The following is a 25,076-nucleotide window of genomic DNA, read 5'->3' on the forward strand; positions in this document are numbered from 1 at the left end:
GCTGCTTGGGAGCTCAGGCCTGCAGGAAAGCAGGCACCGGCAACTTCACCTCCATGTGCATATGCCAGGTCGGCTGCTGAAGGAACGCGCTGCCCACTCGGGGCCACACATGCCAGGGCGGGTAGGTCGCGAGTGGGCCCTGCAGCTTTGGTCAGAGCCTCAAGCCCCAGCAGCAGCGGCAGCGCCCATGTGAGTGGCCCCAAGAGAGCAACGCATTCCATTAGTGGCCGGCCTGGTGCAAGCACATGGAGGTGAAGTCACCGGTGCCTGCTTTCCCACAGGCCTGAGCCCCTGAGCAGCTGGGAATGAGCTGGTGATCCCAACAGCCTGACAGCCCTGTGGCAGAGGCGGCATTCAGCCTGGGGACTGGCGAACGGGCAGAAGATGGCCCTGATTGCAGAAGGGTAGGACCTAGGAACCCTACCCACACAATTTTGTGCACTGGGCCTCTAGTATATAATTTTTAAAAAAAGAATAAATTGGAAGTTTTAAGGAAAAATATGATTTCTAGAACAGCCATAAACAATGAGAAGTATGTACCCTTGTATTTTGTTATGATAAGAACCATAAATACGATCAGTTTCCAGTTACTGCATTGCCATCTTTGTGGTCTAGTTGGCCTGTTCCCTCTTCTACCTAAGTTTTACTGGTGCTTCCCAGTCAGTCTTTGACAAAGGTCCGGCTCCACAGCCTTTTATCCTGTCTTAGCAGTTATATTGTCTCAGAGCAGCTATTAATATGTTTAAGAGTTAAATTTAAGTGAAACTTCTAACATCTTAATTCAATAAACTCTTCTTTCTTCCTTTATGCTCTGTGAAGAGCTTTCTGTTTTATTTTGTTTCATTTTTCAAATCGAATCTCTTCTCTAATGGAGGTCCTCGGGAATCTTTGCTCTCTGTGGGACCCAACGTTATCTCCGCTGTGGCAGAGACAGACATGGGTGCATTGTCTGCTCCTTTCGTTGGGGAAAGTAATTTCTCTTCCCACTTCCAAGAAGGCTGATGCTCTATTGGGAAGTGAATTGTACTTCCAGCATCACATCATTAAATATCTCTCTGGCAGCAAAAGTTCGGAGATAATTGCTTCTATCTAGTTCAAACTGAATTTTATCCAGATTTCACTTATCCTAACTTGTGTTGTTAAACTTTGGGTATTCAAATTCACAAACAAAATGGCCAAATCCATTAGGAATTTTAGTGTTTTTTTTTTCCTTCTCAATTTTCAAGTATATCTAACTTCATTCTCGTTAACTTAAAATTTGCTCTAAGGTCTATGCTTTTTTAAAAAACAGTTTACCTGAATTAACAATGCCCATGAATTTGTAAAAAATGGCATTACTCTTTTATTTTATTAAAATATTATGTAATCACAGCTGCATTTTGCAGAGTCAAAAAAGAAATATAATGTCTTAGAAAATTCAAGTGTTAAAATATTAAATCATAACACAGGAAGAATGATATGACCTATTGTTTACAATTCAACTCACTTGTTAAGTTTCTTTTAATGATTACCTAACATGATTGCCTACAGACGGTTTATTTTATTATTATTATTTTTGTTTGTTTGTTGGCCTTCTATAGTTAAATGGGACTATTATAATTGATATCTCTCTAACTAGAAGGGAAAGATTCCTATTCTCAATATATTACTTTTTCTACTATTTCTAGTTAGCAATTTTCCTACCTGAAATTCTTTAAAATCTGTCAACCTAAAAATAAGCAAATAAACAAATAGGCTTATCAAATAATATGCAAACCAAAAAGGATGGATACTATTAGACCTTTTTATTAGAAAGGGAATACTTTTTTTATACATTACAAACTATCAACTAAATCTCTAATTATTCCCAGGTCCAATTAATGGAAAGAATGCAAGTTAATATTTGAATTTCAGAGTCTATAAACAGAATCTCTGGTTTATCCTAATATAAGCACATTGTGCAAAAAGCCATTACATTTTTTGTACTTTTATTTATGTGAAAATTTAATTATATTAACTCTTTGTATAAATAAAAAGAAGCATTTAACATAACATTTGTTTTAAAAGAATTTGACCATTCTTGTATATATGTAACTTCATTTCTAAGGATTAATAAATATCACTCATAAGGATGCCTATATGTGTTTAATAACTAGAAAAAGGATAATTTACACAAAGTTTGTTCTCTTCTATTGAACTTATTAACCATATTGAGTTAACTTTAATTGCTGTTTCCAAAAGCTCACATCACTGTGTAATCAAATATTTTACTTATTCACAATCAATGTAACATAAATTCATCTGACTAACAATTGTTTTTCTGGGATTAAAGTGTATAATATTGAAAATTCACTTAAAAGAAATGAAATAAATGCCTAGACAAAAACATTAATTATTTTTAATAAAAATTTAGCTATGAGAAGAAAAACATTGATGTACAATTGTGTATTGCAATTAATTAAAACAAAGGAAATTATATTTTTTATTTTTCTATTACCAAAAATAAGTAGCACAGAAATATAATAAATGAAAATAAACATTGTTTAAGTGAATTAAAAATTAATACTAATTTTTAAATTGTTATCAGTGTATTAAATTATTACTCTTTTATACTATAGACTTCAATTTATTGATTTATTTGTTATGCATTCTGATATTCATGAATAAGATTACAAAGTGATTTGCCCAAAAAATATGTCCTAAAAAGACAGTGTGGCATCTATAGACTAGCATTAGATATTAAAATCCTTAAAAGGTAATTAGCATTATTACATAGTAAAAATTACATAAATCTGACTTCAAATACCTCTTCGTTATTAACCAGCACTATGGTCATTATTATTCATATAATTTTGTGAAAACTCAGTTTCTTTATTAGTAAAATAGATATAATAATTACAATTTTGAAGGGTTGATAGAAGGATAAAAATTTAGAATGCATATAGATGCTTAGTACTATGATTGATTCATATTTTAGAACCAATTAATGATAATAAAATAATAACGAACTATTATTAATACTAATGATGAAGAGTAATACTTGTAATAGAGAAACATAGGGTGAGATGTCAAACAGTTAACACAGTCTCCTCTTATTCAATTCTAGATATACAAAGAATGAAAGAATCTCAATGAGAACAGAAATGAAGGATAAATATTAACCACACTAGAGGCCCAGCACATGAAATTTGTGCATGGGTACGGTCGTAGGCCTGGCCTGGGATCAGGGCCATCTTCTCCAGCAGCTGGCCCTGCCACTCACCACCACCCACCCCAGTTACCTGTTCGCCATCGGGCAATTGGAGCCTACAGGTACGGGGAGGGACCAAGAGGTTGGCCATTCACTCCTGCTTGCCAGCCCCTTCCCCCACTGTGGGTCGCCCTCTGTGTGTGGGGCGACTGGTGGAGAGGGGCCTTGGCCTGGCTTTGCCCACATCTGCCACCACCCACCACCAGTTCCCCATTCCCCATTGGGTCATCGGAGCCTGCCGGCCTGAGGGCAGCTCTTTATTGAGTGTTTGCCCCCTGGTGGTCAGTGGGTATCATAGTGACTGGTCGTTCCACCATTTGGTTGATTTGCATATTACCCTTTTATTATATAGGATTACTAAAACCAATTAGGAACTTTACTATCTATAATAAATAAACAAATAAACTAGTAAAGTCATGGCTGACATAAAGTTTATAAAACAGTGTAAAAAATGAAAGTGGAAGATAAGATTAGTCTCATTTCTATTTTCAAAGCCAGGATTGAGCTTTATAAGATTTGGCAACCAATGCAAATGAACACCTTTCACCACAGAAAACCTGTTTTCCAAAGTAACCAGGGTTGTGTTCTTTCTTTTCCTATCTCCCAGTAAGGAGTTTACTATATACATTAAAAACTATAGATTGAATATATAATCCCTTCTATGAAAGAGAGGAGACAAGCTCAGGAGCAAACGTTCTCAGCACTCTTTTGTTGATCTTACAATTTCCCTAAGGGGTGATATGGGAAGTAATCTCACAGATGAGCTGGGCAGTGATAGTTTCTGGGTTAACTTTGAATCATGTTCTTATTCTTTGTTCAGTCATTGAACAACATGGATAAAGTAGTCTGATTTAATACAGTCACTTACAATTAGAATTTCAAGGATAATGGCAATTCCAATACATCTCAGTAAAAATTCTGTATAGTAAATGAAGGTTCTTTTACCAGAAGAAGTAACTACTAGTAAAAGTGCTGAACAGATGAAAACAAGATTTTACTATAAGAATTGAATAATGGACATTGTATTTAGCAATGTAGAGGCTACTGGTAACCTTAGAGTTATTCAATTTGAGGAAATGAAGATACAATGTACACTACAGAAATAGAGACAGGTTGTCTGGGAGGTAAAGAGACCAGGTAGTAGCTAGAAAAAACAAAACAATAACTAAATGATATATTTTCTATTTAAAAAAGGGGTAAACCAGTTTAAAAATTAATGGAAAGGATCTATTTGAGAATTAGTGGTTAAAAAGTAAGCTCCAAAGAAGGGACTAGTCCTTAGTGAGGAAAGAGAGAGTTCCTCTATTTTAGCAAGAAAAAACATGATGGACACAGACATGGGTAAATTTGCATGTTGGTACCTGACAGCTTTTGTTTTCTATGTGAAGTATAAGATAAGATGAAAGGAAATGTAGGGGGGGTTCAGATAATTGAGAAAATTGGAGATGGTTTGAAATGGTTTGATTGGTTGTAAATATGTGAATAACTATAGTAAGATAGCTAGGGGTGAACTGAGGTTGATAAGTCAGACTTTATGGTTTACAGTGCATGCTTTCCTGTTGTGTGAATTTCTTCAGTTGTCCTTCTCTTGATACAAGCAAAAATAAAAATTAAACAAAAAGGAGAACTACAATAACCCAGGTTTGACCTCTGACTATTGAAGCCACAAATGGAGAAAGTCAAAGAAGTCTGTGTGTTGGGAGAGCATTGCAATAATTAAAGTAGGCTTTTAAGCTGGAAGAAAAAGGAAGTGAGAAAAAGAAGCTGATGAATTGAGGGTAACATCAAAACCAGTAGACTGGAGATACTACTATAGTATGATGAGAATTGTATTGGAAATATTGGCAAAGTCATTGGAAGGAGATAATATAAGCATCAACAATGTATTTCAAAATTTAGAAGTATCAGTCACATTTTATAAAATGTCTAAGTAGAAAGGGAACGCAGACAATAAAAACATTCTAGTCCTAACTTTATATTACCACAGTTAATAGTTTTTCCTTCTTTCATGAAGTTGAAAATTAAAAGGAAATGAATATTTGTATGTAGAGAACATAAAAATAATCAGCATCTAGGTGCAGAGTGAGTTTGCATATATTTTTAAACAATGGGGAGAAAAAAGGTGAAGAAATCCCAGCCTAATATGACAGAAAACCAGAGATGAAAAAAATGAAATAAGTAAGCATGAAATCAAACTGAAAATAAAAATGAGATGCTCTGATAATTTCAGTGAAAACTACTTTAGTTAGGATAATAAAGACACACATTAGATAAAATAAACTAGAGAAAAATGAAAAAGAAGTTGAAATGCTCACAAAGCATATCCAAAAATAGTTTGATTTTTTAATATATTTAAATTAAATTAATTAAATGCCATTTCATGACCCATAAAATGGTAAAACTATGAAATGTAAATCCCAATGTTGGCAAATGAGGGCTTTAATATATTTGAAGTGGGAATAACATTCAAGAGAACAATTCGCAAAAAATATAAGAACTTAGATATACTCAGACCTTGACCCAAATACTATTTAAAAATATATGATAAAGATATGTGCAAGACTCTATTAATTAGTATATCCATCAAATCTTGCCACCTATTGTAAATAGATATTTTATAAATTAGAAAAATATTGATAATAAATTCTCACAAATTGCATAGGAAAAAAACAGATAATAATTATCACTGTCATATAGTATAATTTATTTTTTCCTTTTTATATTGCAATATTCTTTAATATTTTATATATAGTATTTTCATAATGAGAAAGAATTGAAAGTATCCTCATGAGAGAGGGCTTAGTTAATATTTATTTTCAATAAATAGGGTAAAATATATTTGATATAACATGTCTATTAAAATATAAAGAAAAACATATTTATAATGCCATAGAACAGAAAATTATTTTACATGCTATTTAAAAGATACACACTCACTCAACAGCAGATACACATTATTCTCAAGTGCACACAAAACATACTCCAATATAGATTATATGTTAGGTCACTAAACAAGTCTCAACAAACTTAAGAAGTTCAAAATTATGCATAGTGTCCTTTCTAACCGTAAAGAAATAAACTAAAAAATCAATAATGACAAAAAAAATAAACCAGAAAATTTGACAAATATGTGAAAACTAACACACTCTTGTACAACCACTGTATCAAAGATCAAATCACAAGAAAAAAATTAAAATATCTTGAAACAAACAAAATTAAAAAAATATCTTACTGGAATTCAAGATGACGGCCAGGAGGATGGCAGTGAGGAAGAGAGTGTGAGTAAGTGAAGGAGCAAAAGGAGATGTGGACATGTGGTGTGTGTGTGTCTGAGTGAGGGACAGCTAGATCTCGTGGACCTTTGGGGTCTGTCTTACCAGGCTTGCATAGATAGGCAGCCTCTGCTACTGTAGTAATCTCTCCCGAAGTGCTGGCTCTGCCACATAGGCCACATCCTCTTGAAGGGGAGAGCTGCTGTGACTGGCAGCCCAGCATCACCTCCACTCAGAGTGCTCGCAGACACCACCTGTGATCCTACAGCCACTCTGGCCAGGGAACAGCTGCCTTGGCTGCCGATCCATGGACATTGGGCATCGGGACTCCAGCCCCCAAGCTGAGGGCTCCTGTGAGTTCCAGAGAGCACTCCCCTCCTGCCAGCCAGACATTTTTGCCCTGGGCATTGCAACCATGTATGGAAACAGCCAAGCCTTACGCAGCAGCACCAGGCACTGTGACTACTCCAGCAGTGGCACAAGCAGCCGCTACCTGTGACCATGCAAGGATCAGCCACTCTGCAACCACATGAGGAGTGGACACACCACGAGCAGCCACCATCCTGCAAGTGAGCGATGAGCAGCTGCCCTGTGACTGCCCGAGGAAAAGACACTGCCCACAACCACCTGAGGAGCAGCCGCCGCCCGCCACCACACCACATGCCATCAAACCCACCACTGCAGCAACAGGACCCACATGACTTGGCACCTAAATCCTCTGGTGAGAGCAAAAATGGGGAGACAGAAGAACAACCCCAAAAGGAAAAAAAAAGGAAGAAGCACCAGAAAAGTAATGACATGAAAGGGAGGGATGCAATATGTCAGAAAAAGAATTCAGAATAAGGGTCATACAGTTCATAACCTGGATAGATGAGAAAATCAACAACCTATGTAAGAATCAAGAGGAAATAAAGAGTGATATAGCTACAATTAAAAAACAACAACATGGAAGCTTTCAACCGCAGACTAGGAGAAGTGGAGGACCAAATTAGTGAATTAGAAGACATGGAAGCAAATGACACCCAATCTGAACTTCAATTGGAGAAAAAAAAAATCAAAAGACAGAAGGAGAGCCAGAGGGATCTTTGGGACAACATGAAATGAAGCAACATACATATAATAGGGGTGCCAGAACTGCAAGAAGAAGATCAAGACCTAGAAGACCTATTTGAAGAAATAATGTCAGAAAACTTCCCTGATTTGGGGAATAAAAAAGTAACACAAGCACAGAGATTCCTAAACAAGATAAACCTCAAAAGACCCACACCAAGACAAGTTGTAATTACAATGGCAAACATTAATGACAAACAGAGAATCTTAAAGGCTGCAAGAGAGAGACAGAAAGTTTCCTACCAGGGACCTCCCATTAGGTTATCAAGTGATTTCTCAAAAGAAACACATCAGGCCAAAAAGGAATGGAAGAAAGTATACAAAGTGATGCAAAGCAAGGGACTGAATCCAAGAATACTCTATCCAGTAAGGCTATCATTCAAAATTGAAGGGGAAATAAGGAGCTTCACAGATAAAAAAAGGCTAAGGGAGTTTATCACTATCAAGCCAGTAATGCAAGAAATGCTAAAGGGACTGATATAAAAAGAAGAAATAAAGGGAAGAAGGAACACAGGCACAAAAAAATAAAAATGGCTACAAAAAAGTACCTATCGATAATAACTTTAAAGGTAAATGGCTTAAATGCTCCAATCAAAAGACATCAAGTGGCTGAATGGATAAGAAAACATAACCCATTTATATACTCTCTACAGGAGACCCACCTCAGAACAAGAGACTCATACAGACTGAAAGTGAAGGGATGGAAAATATCTTTCAGGCAAATATAAATGAAAAAAAAGCTTGGGTAGCAATACTTATATCTGGCAAAATAGACCTCAGAGTGAAGGCCATAATAAGAGATTAGGAAGGCCACTTCATAATACTAAAGGGGTTGATACAACAAGAGGATATAACTGGTAAACACATATGCACCCAATGCATGAGCACCCAAATACATTAAAAAAAAAAGCTTCCAGAAGATATCAAAGGAGAGATCGACAGAAATACGATCATAGTAAGAGACTTTAATATCCCACTGACATCACTGGATAAATCATCTAGACAAAAAATCAGCAAGGAAACAGCGATCCTAAATGACTCGCTAGATCAAATGGACTTAATTGACATCTCCAGAACATTTCACCCCAAAGCTTTAGAATATACATTCTTCTCAAGTGCACATGGGACATTTTCAAAGATATACCACATATTGGGTCACAGGCAAAGTCTGTCCAAATTCAAGAAGATTGAAATCATATCAAGCATCTTCTCAGACCACAATACCATAATATTAGAAGTCGACTACAATAAAAACAATAAAAAATTCAAACATTTGGAGGCTGAATAGCATGCTATTAAACAATAATTGGGTTACCAAAGGGATCAAAGAAATTAAAAGCATCCTGGAAATGAATGACAATGAAAACACAACAATCCAAAACCTATGGGACACAGTGAAAGCAGACCTGAGAGGGAAGTTCATAGTATTAGAAGCCTACCTCCAAAATATAAGAAAAACTGGTAATAAATTAACTCTACAATTTAAAGAATTAGAATGAGAGCAAGAAAAGCCCAGAGTGAGCAGATGAAAGGACATAATAAAGATCAGAGCAGAAATAAATTAAATAGAGACCCAAAAAACAATACAAAAGGTCAACAAAACCAAGAGCTGGTTCTTTGAAAGGATAAGCAAGATTGATGAACCTCTAGCCAGGCTTACCAAGAAGCAGAGAGAGAGGACTCAAATAAACAAAATCAGAAATGAAAGAGGTGAAATAACAACAGACTCCACAGAAATATAAAAGATTCTAAAAAAAAATACTGTGAACAACTCTACTCCAACAAAGTAAACAACCTAGAGGCAATGGACATATTCCTAGAAAGATAGGACCTTCCAAAACTCAATCAAGAGGAATAAAAAAAATCTCAACAGGCTGATAACTAAGGAGAAAATTGAAGTAATCATCAAAAAGCTTCCAGCAAACCAAAGCCAGGGGCCAGATGGCTTCACAGGAGAGTTTTACTAAACATTCAAAGAAGAACTCAAACTTATCCTTCTCAGACTATTCCAAAAAATTCAAGAGGAAGGCACACTTCCATGCTCTTTCTATGTAGCCAGGATTACCCTAATCCCAAAATCAGATAAAGACACTACAAAGAAAGAGAATTACAGACAATATCTCTGATGAACATAAATGCTAAAATCCTCAACAAAATTCTAGCAAATCACATCCAGCATTACATTAGGAAGATCATACACCATGACCAAGTGGGACTTATTCCAGGGATGCAAGGCTGGTACAATATCCCCAAATCAATAAACGTGATACATCACATAATCACATAAAAATATCAATTGATGCAGAAAAGGCATTTGACAAAATCCAACACCCTTTCCTGATCAAGACACTCAGTGAAGTGGGAATAGAGGGATCATACCTCAACATAATAAAATCCTTATATGACAAACCTACAGCCAAAATCATACTCAATGGGTAAAAACTAAACCTATTTCCCCTAAGAACAGGAACAAGACAGGGATGCCCACTTTTACCACTCCTGTTTGACATAGTACTGGAAGTGTTAGCCATAGCAATCAGACAAGAAGAAGAAATAAAAGGCATCCAAATTGGAAAAGAAGAAGTAAAACTGTCATTATTTGCAGATGACATGATATTGAACATGGAAAACCCTAAAGACTCCATAAAAAAAACTACTCGAACTAATAAATGAATTCAGCAATGTATCAGGATACAAAATTAACACCCAGAAGTCTATGGCTTTTTATACACCAATAATGAACTCACAGAAAGAGAAATTAAAAAAAACAATCCCATTTATCATTGCACCAAAAAAATTAAGATAACTAGGAATAAATTTAACCAAGGAGGTAAAGGACCTGTACTTAGAAAATTATAGGATGCTGAAAAAAGAGATAGAGAAATACATAAACAAATGGAAGTGTATATTGTGCTCATGGATTGGTAGAATCAATATCACTAAAATGCCCATACTACCCAAAGCAATCTGTAGATTCAATGCAATCCCCATTAAAATACCAATGGCATACTTCAAAGACCTAGAACAAACTCTCCAAAAATTTATGTGGAATAAAAAAGGCCCCAAATAGCTGCAGCAATCTTGAGAAAGAAGAACAAAGTTGGAGGGATCACAATACCAGATATCAAGCTATACTACAAACCCACAGTTCTCAAAACTGCATGGTCCTGGCACAAGAACATACATATAGGCCAATGGAACAGAATAAAGAACCTAGAAATTGACCCAAGCCATTATGTTCAATTAATATTTGACAAAGGAGGCAAGAGCATACAACGGAGTCAACACAGTCTCTTCAATAAACAGTGTTGGGAAAATTGGACAGATACATGCAAAAAAATGAAACTGGACCACCAACTTACACCATACACAAAAACCAATTCAAAATGGATAAAGGACTTAAACGTAAGATGGGAAACCATAAAAATCCTAGAAGAAGCCATAGGAAGCAAAATAGCAGACATTTGTCATAGCAGACATTTGTCAATAGCAAGCATCCTGCCCTGCCCCCAGCTGCTCAGTGCCTATGTATGCAAATCAATCCACCATCTTTGTTGGGTTAATTTGCATACTAACTCCTGCTTGGCTGGTGGGCATCGTGAAAGTATGGTCAACTTGCATCTTACTATTTTATTAGTGTAGATTACTTCTGTTTTCAAGGCACCTTGGTTCATAAAATTATTTTGTCACATTTTAATAGACTCAATATAAAAATTTAACATCTATACTAATAGAAGGGTAATATGCTAATTAGATCAGGTGACCGGATATCTTCCAGATGTCCGACTTCCTTCTGGACAAAGCCACGGAGGTGGGGGCTGAGGCAGAGGCAGTTAGGGGTGATCAGGCGGGCAAGGGAGGGCAGTTAGGGGCCATCAGGCTGGCAGGGAAGCGGTTAGGCGGCGATAACACTGGCAGGCAGGCAAGCAGTTAGGAGCCAGTGGTCCTTGATTGCAAGAGAAATGTCTGACTGCCGGTTGAAGACCCATCCTGCAGGGACGGGTCCTAAACCGGCAGTCGGACATCTCCCGAGGGGTCCCAGATTGGAGAGGGTGCAGGCCAGGCTGAGGGACCCCGCCCCCATGCATGAATTTCATGCACCGGGCCTCTGGTCTATAATAATAAAAGTGTAATAGGCTAATTAGATAAGACATCCTTCTGGACATCCTTCTAGACAACCTCTGGACGAAGCCGGGGCTGCGAGGGAAGCCCAGGTCCTGGGTGCCTGCCGGCAGCCAGAGAGAAGCCTTGTCCCGGGTGCCAGAGGGAAGCCAGTGGCCCCAGCCAAGGGAAGGAAGGCCTACTCTTGCACAAGTTTTGTGCATCGGGCCTCTAGTAGTTTTATAAAGATCGTTCTCTTTGTATGGTGAGAATCATAAAGGTGATGAAATGAGTAAGTTATTGCATCACCTCTTCCTTTTAATTATTCAACGCATACTTCTTACCACAGTTCTCTTACTTAGGATTGGCTAACTATAACTAGTCTGAATTACTGATCTTTGTTGTCTAAATTTTGCCTTAATATTTAGTTCAGATCTTGATAGTGGTAGGTATACCAACATTTTATAATAGGCTATAGCTTTTAAATAAAAATATGATGTTTAATGTTCTTCAATATTCAATTGATCTTTCAATATTGAACATGCATGTCTTTGTGTCACTTGTGACAAAGGTCAGAAGTATGGTCTGAGATTATATGGTATAGAAAAGCAAATTGGCAGATATAATTAAAGTTATAACTTTGGCAATCTTCACCAAATTGACTTTTACACAAATGTGTTTTCAATTAACATAGTACTATTAATACCTACTATAAAGAAGTAGTAAGGAATATTTCATAGTTTCTAAACTGAATACAGCCTTATATATTTTATTAGATATCTAGAAGAATAAATGTTTGAGTTGGCTAGCCTTTCAGAGGAGAAGATTATAATTCTAATTGACCTTGACAAGTTGCAAGAGTAGTCAGAAATAATGAAAAACTGAGGTCAGGTAAAAAGCAGGAACTACTGTAAGGAAAAACATGATACCTGTAAGATACAGAATGAGTAATTAGTCATGATTGTGACAGAAAATAACCTAAAGATCAGAGAGGACATGAATTGAACATAATTTAACTCAGTAGCATTATTTTAGATATATGAACACATAAAACTGAAATGTACTATAAAAAGCAGAGCTATTTTAGTGAAAAATTATAAGATAAAATGTCATCTACATTTTATATTGATAAATTTAAAGCTAAAGAGTGCGTTAAACTTTGGACAACTTAAATCTGGAGAATTTGTAGATGATCCAAAAGATAAAAGTAAGATTAAGTGATTAGAAAATTGGAATTCTGAAAAAGTAATATATTTAAAATTTGTGATTTTAAAGAAGTGTGAGAAAGGATTTCATAATTGCCTTGAAGTATAGAGGTAGTAATTTTAAGAATTGTTGACCAACTGATCTTGAGTTTCTTTGCAGGCAAAATTCTTGTTAACATTTCAGCAGGAATGATATAAATTGATGGTGAAAATACCACAACCTAATAGAACAAATATAACCTGTCATGAACTAGAAAGATTTATTTTAATATGTCACTTTCTGAGAATCAAAGTGTGAATTCAAACTTCTAGTCAATCAGCTCTGAATAGCATCTAGTCCCAAGATTGTTTTCTCCCTCAGCCCAACCCTAGTCATACATAGTTTAGATTTCATCGATAAAGGTATATATTTTGTTGGGGACCAAGTCACTTTTTTTTTCTTTGAGGTTTTACGATAATAGTTGATATGAGCAAACAGTATCTTAAGAATATTAATTTATCTTCAAAACCACCATTTTTATTTTGATGAATGAATTATATATTTAATACTTTTCATACTCACTTTATTGCTGATTAATTTTTACCTCAAAGGAAGCCTATCTTCACATGGAAACAGAATATAAATTATTTCATTTATATGATTAAAGTGACACCAGAAACATGCCTAAAAATATCTACTGTGTATTATCCTGTTGCTTTGTCCTATGTTGAAATTCTGCACCATTGCTATCATACCTTATGGCCCTTATAGAGAAAATTTCGAATTTTAAGTGGAAAATTTTAAGTGTGTTATCTAAGAGGCATAATACATTTAGCAACTATGAGTTTGACATACATCATTCTTTTACTGATTAAATGTATACCTTCCACTGTTCCCTTTGGTACCAAAAATCATAGAGTTTGAAGAGAATAGTTAGATAGAAAAATAATATCTGGTGAATAGGGGAGGATAGAAAGAGGTTTCTTTATCTTGAGAGCATTGGATTTTGCTCAAGCTAAGGGCACAGAGCCCTCAAATGGCAGGCAAAGAAGCCACAGCAAGGCAATAGGGATGGAGCTCCTCTTGCAGTGCACAAAGCATCTAAAAATATGAATCTGAGTAGTCTTTAGCTGTCACCTATTTTAATATTTCCCAAGGGCCAGCCATTCTTATAGATGTGTAATAAGCATGTCATGGGTTATCAATGCAATAGTTTATTATCTTGAAAGATACTGGTAGAGCATCAATTTTATCTCTAAATCAATTTTGAGTATTTTGAAAAGCTCATATTTATGATTCCATCTATGAATTCTAAGGGAAGAAGTGGATAGAAAATGAGGTGAAAATATGTTCTTGAGTATGCTACTTTGTTCTGAAGCTATATTAGTAGAAGCATATAAATCATTGATGTTTTCTTTTTTTAAAATATATGTTTATTGATTTTAGAGAGGAAGGGAGAGGGAGAGAGAAACATCATTGATCAGCTGCCTCCTGCACACCTCGTAGTGGGGATCAAGCCCAAAACCCGGGCATATGCCATGACTGAGAATCGAACCATGACCTCCTGGTTCACAGGTTGCTGCTTAACCACTGAGACATGCTGATAGGGCGATGTTTTCTTAATAAATTTTAGCTATATCAGTATTGAGAACCGAAAGCATTCTAGCCTTTTATTTAATTTCAAAGCAATTATATTTCCTTGCTTACAACATTTATTAATGGCAATCAAAGTTAAATTCAAGGAAAGTTTTGCCTGAATTATATGAAACATTTTATATTCATTTCAGGGTCTTCTAAATAATCCTCAGGGATATCAGCATCTTTATAACTGAATAAGCAAAAAACATCCTTTATTCAGTTTCCCCTCACTGATTATTTATCTTCCTAGTTCTAGATTTATTGATCACCTTTTCAATTATTCTTCAAATATTTCATAAACCAAACAGCATGTGTAAGGAAGAGATTAAATATTCAGACCAATGAAGTTCAATGTATGTGTCTATATTTATTTCTAATTTAGTTCACACTTTGTTGTCTTCACGGACCTTAGTGTGTATAAGGAAGGTAGGTTTATGAAGCAAAAATTATTCTGGAGAACTTCAGAAGATATTGGTGGTAGACTAGCTGGAGATATTTCATGAAATCAAACCGAATAATCAGAGAAATCTTCACAGAGGAAATGTTTACACATGAGCAGCAGCAAAGGTACACACACCATCTATTCATTCCAGTCCTGACTCAGCTTCTGCTTTCCCTTTTGCCCAGATGTTGTCCTTTCTTTCCACTGTCACCCAACTATCGGCTCATGTTCCATTAAAACTGAGTTTAGGTGGCTTTTTTTGTAATACCTTGGTCTTAAATGTTCACTTTTCTCTCATCACATGTCTACATCCTTTTTCACTTCTGCCTCCTAGGCAAGGTCTTTTCATTGTTCAAAATCTGGTTTATTTCTTTTTATATGCATATGAAAAACAATGAATAGCTCTGCACTAAGACAGGAATAAATATGAAAATATTTGGGATGATCCAAGTTGCAGAAAATCCAACTCAGACAATTTGCTTGAGCTCAAACAAGAATACAAGAATGTAATTGTTCTTGAAACCGAAAAGCATAGAGCTTCAATTCTTGCTTGATCTCAGAAGTAACATGATGTCACCCATATTCACTTTTTATAAAAAATATTTCATCTCTATGTTCCTGCATATTCTCTCTCCTCCATCCCCCCTCTCTCTTTTTCTCCTTCCTCCTTCTCTCCCTCTGTTCTTCTCTGTTGCCCTCCCTCTCTGGAAAGTCTGCTGCATTTCAGAGATTATAGGTAGATTATTATGATTCTCTCTAGTGCTAGGGTAAATAATGTTTTAATGTGGTTGTTTGGGTTTTTTTTGTCCTATACCCACTCATAAGATTAAGGACTTTTTCGGTTCTACCTAACTGTGGGAAACTGTGGAAGCTGTTTTATTTTCTTTTCAGAAATAGTGATTCTTTCACCAGAGTTCTTTAGAGGATTCTGGTTGCCAGAAAATAAGTATTAAATACACCCCATTTTTCTCTTATTTTTTTTTCATGCTCCATTCAGCTTATTTAGTCAGAAAACGAGTAATAATATCTATTGAGATGTAATTGATAGCAATAAATTTCCATGGAATAACCAAACATATAAATAACCCAGACATGTATTAAACTGATATTTGGACATTTAAAAAAATAAAACAATTTCAAAATGAAATGTCTGTAGTTAAAAGGTATCCTACAGATGTTGTTTTCCTATTTTATTAAATTATTATTAAAACATTATTGGCTGTTTTCTATGTTATACTGTGAACAATTTAAGGGACCAAGATATTCAGAGTAATAAAATCCTCTTTGGTCAGAGAAATAATAATTTTATTAATGGACACATTATGTTTGAGGAGACTGTTTTATTGGCAAAATATTTATTCAGGGCCTATTGTGGACCAGGTGATATTATGGGCCAAGCATTAGACATGAAATGGTGAACAAGATAGTCAGTGACCCAAATTCAGAGCATTTAATTTTATTGGAATTAAGATATATTTTTAGTTTGTAATCTTATACTGAATATGTGAGTCTGTACCTCAGTGGAGATGTGTATGTGGAAGGTATATATCTGAGAGTCATTCATATACTTATTACCCTCCTCAAGATTAGAGTTTATGAAGTGACACAATTCATTCCCATACCTTACTACCATTAGTCTCATTTCCTCAAATTGACCTCTTTAGGTTTTTATTTTTTGTCCTTCTATTGGTTGCCTCCATAATTCTAAATATTATGAATATTATTAGTTTCTTTGATTTATCTACCCAAGATAATATCTATTGGTTCTATGATATGAAAGATGAGATTTTAACTCACTGGTATTATTCCCTGTGATATATAATTACTTATCTCTAAGTTAAAATGGTACTTAAGGTCATTGTGTAGTATATTTTGAAAAGAATACTTGCTAACAAATCCAGAAGTATTTAATTGCTCTTCATTGCTTACTGAACTATGTGGAGACACATGATTTTATAATTCCAGGTGCTTAATGCCCATATCAATCTTTCTAGATAGAATTCACTGCCACTCCATAGAGAACATTTCTCCTGTCAAGAGCTGTTTTATTGCAGGGGAAATATTTTCTTCTATCATTTTACTCATAATATTCCCCTTCATTGGCCTCCCTCTGTTAACTTTCTTCTACATATTCTTCTGGGTCTAGCTCACATGTTCTTTCCTTTGATTAACATTATATCTCTCAACCAGAAGTCAACACTTTGACATTTTAGTTCTTGTGGATTTTCATAGACCTCATTTATCAACACTATTATCTGCTTTAGGTCATAATTATTTTGAAATTTGACGTTTTCTTAACAAAGTGGTAAGCAAGCTCCTTAGAACCAGGATGAGGTTGCCTATACATAATTTTTTCACTTAAAGTAGCCTGATATAATAAACCTGACATATTAGTTGATTAATGAATTTTCTTTTACTATTGAATGAATACATGTATGAATATTTGGGTCTTCCTGACATTAAAAGATGTTCTCAGTTCTTATTTGACTATAATATTTCATGATATGTAGGTTAGCTTAATATTTTATGTTGTCAGAAATATATATTATTAAAGGAAGATGAGTATTGGTAGTATATGATAGACAGATACTAGATCATAGTTACCATTTACATTTCATTGAGTTTCAGAAAATCAAGGATATTCATTAAATATTAAACGTTTGGAGCTTTGATCATCAAATCATCTGCATTTTTCTCGGTGATTTAAGGATAAGATAAATACTTTCAGAACAGTTCCATGTATGTCCCCCATCTTTAAGTTCCAGGGAGGGGTAAATGTGGGTATTTATTAGTAGAAAGGTAGGATTGCCCATTTTGGTCAGGAACCATATTATTCAGCTATAATTTTTTTTCCCAAGAGGAAAAACATATATAAGTTTATACATATACTAGAGGCCAGTGCATGAAAATTCATGCACTGAAGGGGGGGTCCCTCTGCCCAGCCTGCCCCCTCTCACAGTCCAGGAGTCCTCAGGGGCAGGAGGCAACACATCACACCTCTGCTGTTATCACTGCTGCCAGAGCAAGCCTTGGCCGGCCCTGGTTACCTGAGCTTTGGGTGGCCCTGGGTGGCTGGGCAGCCACCATCTGAGGCTTGCCTGCACCTCAGGCCAGCCCTGGGTGGTGGGGGACTGGGGACTGGGTGCCACCATCTTGTGGCTGTGGGCACCGCCATCTATGAGGGCATGATGATCAATTAGCATATTCCCTCTTTATTAGATAGGATGTTTGTTCTTTTAATAAGAGAAAATAGAAAGACATCACATGCTATGAAAAACAAAATTTGGAAACCTTTGGAATTGGATAGAAATTCAAAGGAAACAGAATAAGCACAAAGAAAGAGATAAAGGTTAAAGTGAATGAAAAACTGAATAATACAAATAAAGGCAATAGGGGGAACCTGAATTGCTCTGGTAGATGTCACAGGCCGGGTTCTCCTCCCTCAGCTCTTCTGGCATTGTCAGGCCACCTGGAAATCAAGCACACAGGATGCCTACCAAAGGCTTTAAAAGTCACAGGGTGGTGAGAGGAAGATGGTGATTTGCAGAGAGGCATGATGCATGTTTTCATTTTCCACCTGGAATATGTTTTATCAGAGTTTATGAGAGAAGTGTTACTTATGAATTAACACTGGGCATCAGAGGAACATGTTCCTCTCTCAGTGAGCATACTCACTGGTCTCTCCTTTTGGAAGGGAAGCCAATTAGCTTTAGAAGCCGGGCAATGAAGGCTCTATCTACTCACCTCACCACATTGCTGTGCAGTCAACAGACCTCACTCGAATATTATGCCTATTATCCTAGACAGAAAGCCAAAAAGACCATAGTGTTATAGGTGGTAATGCTGGAATTTCAACAGTTTGCCTTTTCAAGTTGGAGATATATTTCAATGCAACTAAGAGAACATTTAGTTGACTAGGCTTTGAGAAAATTAAAAAATACTCTGTGGCATTCTTTTTCATTTGCTTAAAATAAAACTGATTTGTTTGTGTTTCTCACAGATTGTTTTTAAAGTGAGTTGTATCCAGTATCTAAATAAAAATGTAAGAGTATATCTTAAACTAATTTTAAAAATTAATAAATTGCCATAAAATATGACTGTTAGGCATGATTTGTATCAATCAATAGCCACAGGCCACAGGATTGACACTCAACGAATAAGTAAAGGCAAAAATGATCTAGCATCACAAACAAATGCAACACTAACTTGGCTCAGTTTGAATGAATCAATGAATCAATAAACACTTCTTATTTTAGGGGGCATTTTCCATAATTTTCTCTCAGAGGATACTCAGTCACCCACCCTGAAACCTGGGAGTCTTTCTAGGTCCCTTCCTCTCTTAAGCTTTCATACTAAACAAGTCTCTTAAGTTCTATCAGTGTGTCCTATTTAATATATCCAAATTTGTATTTTTTTTTCATTTCTATTTTTAGTGATTATTCTAATCCCTCATTTTTTAAATCAAAATTATTACAGTAGTACATTTTCTGGTTTTGTACTTCCTAATATTGGTCCACACCGAGTCTGGGCCAATAATCAAATTATATCGTAGTGTCTGTACATGTGTATATAGAATAAGAACAAAGAAACAAAAAATATAAAATAACACAAGAATGACATATAAAAAATGCTAGGAAAATGATAGGATTTGTGTTACTTTCCATTTACTTTTTTATACATTGCGTTACCTTCCATTTACTTTTTCACTACAAAAATTTTTAATAGTGAAAATCATTATTATTACAAGTGAATTAGCTCCTAATTACTCAAATCTCGACTACTTACTTATTTGTGATTACACAGTGTCCCACAATTACCATAATAATGTAAAATATAGGGGACACTGGGTGTTGAGTATCTTTATAAATGTTTGTAAATCTAAAATTGTTTTCAGCTTAACAATAACCCACAACCGTCGGACCAACTTAAAATTGTTTTCAAAAACAAAGACTACTTATTAAAGTATAATTTATATTCAGCATAAAATATATGAAATTAGATCACTAACATGGTGTCCAAATAATTTTTTTGTTAAATAGAAAAAACTTGAAGATTGAGAGAATCACTACTAATTCAAATACATTCCAGGAACTGAGATTCCTAAACCATTTTTGTTCAATTATAACATATTTTATATATTATTTGTGCATTACAACTATGGCATTGGATTACCTTGTTTTAATTAATTAATTGATATGTCCACTTACATAAATTGCTGGTTTCAATATTATGAACCAAATAGCCATGTAATTAACACCAACTAATGACAGTTGCCTCTATAGCTTTTGTTCACTCTAAATTCCACTTACTTCAAGGGTACATTTTGGAAATTATGAAGAATACTCTTGAATGCATATTTAGTTAATGTAGTACCATTCTTGATTTAAACTATTAAAACTAAACTGTTTAAAATCACCCAAAGTAGAAAAAAAAAAGTAGCACTCTCTCCTGTTATCATCTTCAGGGCCACCAAAGTAGGCAAAGAAAATACGTTTAAATATGTGTGTTTTTATTTTAGGTTACTGATTGGAGTTTCCACTGGTCTTTGTGGAAACATAATTTTAAAAGTTATAATAAAAAAGTTGAAAACAAGGCAACTTCTCACTCAGATAATTAGCTTTCCTTTGTAACTATTTTCATAGGGTTTTACTGGGTAAAGTTTTGGAATGGATCTCCATATTTTGTAATCTGGTTCAACCGAATGTTTTTATAACTTCATGTCCATGTCAAAGGTCCTCTGCGGGAATTCTGTGGGAAATATGCAGACTGACCTGCACATAAGGAACAAGGAAAACATCACAGCATGGGATGGGATGGAAGTTAAAATGAAATATTTGCAGCTCTGGGCATGGTTCTTTCAAAATCTTCCATAGGAGGTCTGCCTTGTACTGACAGAGGAGTCACATTTTTATGGTTAGGATGCTATTTAGATTAAACACTGTCTATGATTCTCTCTGCAGATTTAGAATGCATTAAATGTTGCATAAAAAGAACAGTGGTGTTTGAGACTTTGTTACTTAAATCAATTTTCTTTTGCTGTAACACTCCAAAGTAGGGGTCGGAGGGGTAAACTGTCCCAATCTTTGTTAGCTGATGTCTTAGGAATAAATGGAAGCTAAAATGTGCTGTCAGAGGTCGATGTCAAATCTTCACTGTTATGTGATTACCTGTCAACATTATCAGTGACTGTTGCCTTTAACAACAAAAATTATGTTGATGTACAATTATGAGACGTTCTATTTGCTTAAGTTCTCTGAGATTTATTTAAAAGTTCTACTTCTTAAAAAATTCCAGTACAGTTTATGAAAATGTACCTAATTTTTAAATAATTTAACCATTATATAGCTCACTATTAGGAAAAAATAAGTCATGATTTCCATGAGAATATTTCTGAAAATCTTCATGAGAGATCAATGCTGTGGTATGTTGTCTGTTGTTTCTATGACATTACTTCTAATACTTTTGTTTCTGAGATATCAAATTCATTAATGTCTTCAGTAAGGAGAAATATTTGAAGCAAAATGAGGGGCAAAAAACTCACTCAGAATTAAAGAGAAATGTTAAAAATACAAAACAACTTTAAAAGAAATAGGATTAATAGGAATTGATTTCTTTTTCACTGTGAATGATACATGTATGTTTATCTTCAAAACTAGGTTACAAACTAGATCATAAGTTTAAAATTTGTAGGAGCTTCAATAAATGACATGCATTAAGCATAAACATGGCTCATTTGTCAACATTACCTCTAATCTTGCAAACCCACATTCTAACTTTTATCACAGTTACTAAATAGACACAGGGAAATACTATCCATTGCTAGGTCTTTTGGTTTATTGAATGGCTTAAGATGTGTATCCTTTAAGTTTTGAATTATTATTCTCTAAAATAGTTGTGATTTCTATTATTTCAAGCATCTTAACTAAATGATAAATATATGTAAAATCTCTAAATTAAAAGATACTTTTTAAATTAGGAAAAAACATTTTTTGAATCATTAGTTGGTTGTTTGATAAATAGTTAATGACTATTAGAAATATTTTCTCAAAGAATTTGACATGAGATAGTAAAGCTTACCAATAAAATGATAATATCACTAACTTTCTGAATATGAATGAGTTGGTTACACCAGAAGAAATTAATTAACAAAACCAAACCAAACCAAATCCTTGGGAAACTATCAACATTTATAAAGAAAGTTTGTATTCCTTGTCCTTACTATTGTGGTTTATAATTTACACTCCATTTTCCTGTTGTTTCCCTATCTTATTTTATTGCTGTTTTTAGCACTATTTCCCATGAAGTAATTAGAGTTATATTCTGCCTTTCCTCAAAAATTCATGTATGATAATTATTTTAACCCTACAAAGATCCAAACTGACCATTTCTGAAGATATTTTAAAGGCTCCCAACATTTAATAATTATGGAATATATAGTCTTTAACATGAACAATAGGAATATAGTTATTTTATGATGAACTTTCTCAATAGATTAATGACATTTGAAAACTGTAAAGTACTGGTAAACTTCAATTCTATTTTTCACACAAAATTCATAGAATTTTCTACTATGATGAAATGTGAAGGTAAGTTTATAAGGTAGAATCAGGGCTTCTTTACTAAACAAATTTATTTAGCCCTACAAATCAAGCAGCAAGCAAAGACATTGAATTTTACTTTGAATACAGGGCAGAAGTTTTTGACATTGTCTACTAAAGCTGCACATACTTTTACCTACAATCTAGCAAGTTAATATATAAGAATATATCCAAAATAAATATGTAATCACATGTACAAAAGTATATGAATATGAAGGTTTTGAGCAGCAATTTTCATTTTAGTTAATATTAGCAAACAACTTAAATATCCAGCAAAACTTAAATATCCAGCAAAATACAATGAACACTTGAATTATGAAATATCCAAAAAGTACACTCTATGTTACTTAAAGCTAAAGTTTTGAAACTGGGAAACTTAATTCTAATATTTAAGAATGCATAATTATGTAAAATGCTATTAATAAGATCAGACAAGTGATTATGATAGCATCCAAGATACAGTTATGTTTGAAAGAGGATGAGTGGGATTGAGAGAGCACAGAAGGATAGCTTCAAGGATGCTGACTACATTCTAATATCTTCATCTGAGTCAATAAACGTGTTCACTTAATGGTAATTTATAAGCTTACATTTCTGTTTTGTATAACCGTCTATATGTGTGTTATATTTTCACAATAAAATGGGTTTTCAAATGCAAAAGGATTTAGATCGCTCCTCAAGGGGGCCCCCTCTATGTCCATATACCAAGGAAGTTGCAGCCCTGAGCTCTGGCAGTAGTTACCCAGAAGGTCAAACTTTTAATCATATTGTAGCTTTTGTTTGTTTATAAGACTAAATGAATAAATGAAAGTTATACCCTAGGGTGTGTATCAAAGATCAAAGCTAAGGAAGACAAATTCAGTCACTGAGACAAACACAACATTAGAGGAGCTGATGATGGAAAGAAGTAGAAAGTGAGACGAAATGCGGGTAGTAACTATACGTGCATTTTTACTAACCACTGATCAACCATGCTATTTGAGAACTGGCCATCCTAGCTTAGAGACACAGAGTGAAAAATAATAAACAGTAAACCAAATGCTCTATCATATGGACTCTATTAAATATTTGACCATGGAATTTCATAAGTCATCTAAAAACATAGTCTTGTTCCATTACTTTGGAGTCATTTTAAGAAATGCACATGCAGAGCTCAAGACCTAATCTATACATTTTTTTTACTATAATGCTTTGACACCAAACCCCAATGAAAATTATTTTGAGCTAGATTTGAAGAGACACTCCTTTAGGTTAAGACAAAGACTTTAATTTTTCCTAGCCTACATCTATTGTAAAACTTAGATGATAAGAAAAAGTTAGTCCAAAGAAAAATATATCCTCATGCGTAAAAACAGAAGAGCTTTCCCTAAGTATTTGTGAATTGTTGGTCTTTCTAGGCCTAGTCATCTTCCAGGTGAGCAGCTAACCAAGATTCACAGGTGGAAGAGATAGAAACATTCCAAGAAATGAATTTCCAGAAATAAAGCACATGCATCTAATATCATGGCCCTAGCTCCTGAGCTATCTCTATTAGCATTTCTACTTGGGAACAGAGTAAGAGATGGTCAGAAAAACCAAAACACAATATTGTTCATCCTTGGAGTCAAGTGGTTGGACAGTGGTGCTTTGTGCTAATAATAATGGCTATTGTTTATGGAGCTTCTATGCAATGTGCCAGACACTAAATGCTAAATTTATATATCATTTATGTATCATAAAAATTTAATGAGGGAAGTGTTATTATACTTTATAAGTAGCAAAAGTAAGGGTCGAAGAGGCAAAGTAAATTGCATGAGGTTATGCCGGTAATGAGGGGAGCCAAGATTTTTATCAAGAACTTATATCTTGAACAAATATTTTTTTTTTCTCTAAACCACATTGACTTAGAATTTTCACATGTCCAGCTCCAGATAGGAATACTTGGATATAGTTTTGCATCACCATTTGTTAAAACACAAAATAAAATAAAAGTAAAAACAAAGAAATAAAAGGCATTTGTAAGAACAAGAAAATTAATCAAGAGAATAGAGTATATTCTGCTATGAGACAAGATCACAGGTGATTATTATTTTGGAAATATGAAGACTGAAAGGAAGATGGGTTAAGCTTATATCATGATAAAGCATATTGATATGATTTTTATAGTTATATGTAAAATCCCAGAATGCTCTAACAACTTGTTTCTATGAGGCATAAAAGAGGCCATTCAAACATAATGCAAATGAAAGATTCTTTATACAGCAGGCAGGAAGCTTATAGATTTCCATACCACCAAATATTATGCAGCATAAAGGGTAAAGTTAAATTCCTGGTTGATATCCAAAAACAGGCCATTAAGAATATATTTATAGTGTCATCTGAACATTGTCAATATATAAAGTATACTGGTCAAAATTACCAAAAAATAGAATCATTGAAAAGAATGACCATTGACCTGATAAACATGGCATATCTACGGCAAGGTATCTATTATCTACTTTAAATGCCTAATTTATTTGGAT

Source organism: Cnephaeus nilssonii (genome assembly GCF_951640355.1).
Source record: "Cnephaeus nilssonii genome assembly, chromosome: 9".
NCBI classification, from domain to species: domain Eukaryota; kingdom Metazoa; phylum Chordata; class Mammalia; order Chiroptera; family Vespertilionidae; genus Cnephaeus; species Cnephaeus nilssonii.